General features: G+C 55.3%; 1 long non-coding RNA gene across 1 annotated transcript; it reads right to left on the reverse strand.

The window, feature by feature from the left end:
• Positions 1-1728: 1728 nt before the first annotated feature.
• Positions 1729-2605, reverse strand: LOC132339202 (uncharacterized). The gene is made up of 2 exons (XR_009489614.1): positions 2332-2605; positions 1729-2139 (listed from the first exon to the last, which is right to left on the reverse strand). It is a non-coding gene; the product is annotated as an uncharacterized LOC132339202 (long non-coding RNA).
• Positions 2606-2741: the final 136 nt, after the last annotated feature.

Raw genomic sequence — 2741 nt, forward strand, 5'->3', positions numbered from 1 at the left:
GTTTTTAATGTGCTATTTGTGCTTTAACCTCCTAGAGCACCGTGGTGACGGGGCCAGAAGGGACCCTGCTTGCTGCACACTCGCTCTGGGGTCACGTTTGTCCTTGTCACTGCTGTGGCACTGGCTCCTGCAGCAGAACGTGCTGTGGCAGAGAGGAACGGAGCAGAGGAGAGGTGGGGACCTGCCTCAGCTCACAGAGGAAATCCACAGCAGGGACTGGGGGCCCTGGAGCTGTGGTATCCCTGCTATAGCCACAATATTCCTGCTGTAGCCATGATGTTCCTGTACAGCCACGAGATCCCTACTAGCCTTGATATCTCTGCTGGCTGTGATATTCCTGCCAGAGCTGTGACATCCTTCCCAAGCCAAGAGGTTGCACTCTCACTCCTCTGTGCAGAGCAGAGACCTTGTGTTTGAGCCCCCAGCTTCCATGGTGAAAGGAGTAACACCAAATTAAAATCAAAGTGAGACCTGCAAAGAGACAGACAGAAGGCAAGCAGTAGGAATTGACAGAACTACAGGAAAACGGTTTTCCATGTGAAATATCCAGCCCTTGAAGCCCCCCTCAGGGAAGAGCCAGCCACGCTTTACTTTAGGGACCTGTTGTGTCTCTTTAAGATAAAGCAGAGCTGTTTTGTAGCAAAGCAGGTTGGAATGATACACTTGGAACAGGCACAGGTATGTCTGTACCTCTGCTTGTGCCTCCTCCTGGCAAGGCTGCTCCCCTCCTCCTCTGGAAAAGTTGAGGATTCCACAGAGAAAGCAGCTTTAGTCCCATGGACATTTATAGGTGCATCTGTGGGTGCCAGTGAGTGACCCCACAGGCAGAACTGCACTGCAGGTCTGAGGAGCCTCTGTAAATCCAGATGTCCAGAGACAACAGCAAACACTGACCTTTTACAGTTTGGATGTTTTATGTGAATTCCAGGGGACTCTGAGGAGAGGTACAAGGAGCCCCCCTGCTCCGGAGGGCCTGTATCTCCTCAGGCTGTGATAAGACAGATTTTCATACCAAAGAAGGTCTGGATGTCAGTTCTGTGCCCTGGGGAATGGGAGAGACAGATGGAGCCAGCTTTCCCGCCCGGGAGGAGTTATCTGCAGTGCACAAGATCAGGAGCAGGGTGAATATGGACTGTGCTCCTTGAAAGGCTCCTTCCTTGGAGCCCCAGACCACGTACACAGACCACCACCATCACCATCAGCAAGTGAGGCCAAAGGCCTTCAGAGGAGGAGACACTTCACTGTCATGTTACTCACACCCTCCTTTTGTCTGGCAAAATGACTTGGACAGACCTGATTAGGAAACCAGGTATCCATCCCAGGGGACAGCACTGCTGTGCAGTTAAAATTTGTTACTTGTCTCAGGTGAAGGATTGAAGAAAGCTTTGCCTGCTCACCCCCTGAATGCAAACACACGCAGATTTGCTGCCAGTAACAAATTTGTAACTACACCTTTCAGAAGTGCAGAGAAAGAGGGGAAGGAGGCAGGCTGAGCCCTCCTGCTCACACTCAGCTTTTGTTCTCACATAAAGATACAGCCCCTGCCCACGTGTGTTTGGCAGCACATCAGGATCTGACCTTGGGGCCCGAGTGCAAGTGCAGAGCACTGAACAGAGCGAGATGGAGCACAGAGTCCGTGTGTAGGTGTGTGTGCATCAGGGTGCTGCTATGGCTGATTCAGCAGCCCACAGAAGGATTTGGAGAAGGAAGGCCTCTGCTAGCTGCAGGTGGCTATTGATAGGTCAGTATATTTAATAAATTGAGGTTTACTTGTGCATCTTTATTCCATTCTTTTGCTAAAGCTCTGTGTGCCAGATATCGCACTCTCAAACACATCCAGGTTGTAACTGGCAAATTACCTGCCTTGTACTGACACCCGGCTCTGCCAGTTTTACTCCTGGATACGAGGCCATCATGAGGAATTTCTTCACAGAATGGGTTGTTAAACATTGGAAGGGGCTGCCCAGGGAGCTGGCAGAGTTCCCATGCTCGGAGATGTCCAAGGACCGACTGGACGTGGCACTCAGTGCCTGGTCGAGTGACACGGTGGCGATCGGTCGGTCACAGGTTGGACTCCATGATCTGTGAGGTCTTTCTCGACCCACACAATCCTGCGATTTTGTGCTATCGTGGCTGAGCCTATGTGGGGAGCACCATGAGCACGGACCCCTCAGTGACTGGGACAGGACCTGGGCCGTGCTGACCCCGACACTGGGAACGGGGACACGGGAACCACCAGCCCAACCCAGCGCGGGAGCCGGGCTGGCTCCGGACGCACTGGTGATGGCAGGGGGACCAGCACCCCGAGAGACGCGGGGATTCCCGACAGACCTGGGGATCCCCAGAGCCCCTTCTGTGGCACCAAGTGCGAGTTCTGCATTCCATGGGCGCTCTGAGGGACGAGCCACAGGCCCTGCCGGGCTCCACCGGCCTTCACACGCTCGTCCATCTCCGTCCTCGCTCGATCATCTCCGCCTCTGCTCGGCCATCTCCGTTCTAGCTCGGCCATCTCCGTCTAGGCTCGGCCATCTCCGTCTGGGCTCGGCCATCTCCGTCTGGGCTCGGCCATCTCCGCCCCAGTTCGGCCATCTCCGGCACCGGGTTTCCTCCCGGCTGCCGAGCGCGGCTTTCCCAGCTGTTTTCCGTCGCCGCTCGGCTCTTTCCGCCTGCGCCTTCGGGTATTTCCGGCGGAGGGTTCGGGTATTTCCGCCGCCGGTTCGGGCGGACTCGGCGCCCGCCGG

This window comes from Haemorhous mexicanus, chromosome 28, assembly GCF_027477595.1.
Source record: "Haemorhous mexicanus isolate bHaeMex1 chromosome 28, bHaeMex1.pri, whole genome shotgun sequence".
NCBI classification, from domain to species: Eukaryota; Metazoa; Chordata; class Aves; order Passeriformes; family Fringillidae; genus Haemorhous; species Haemorhous mexicanus.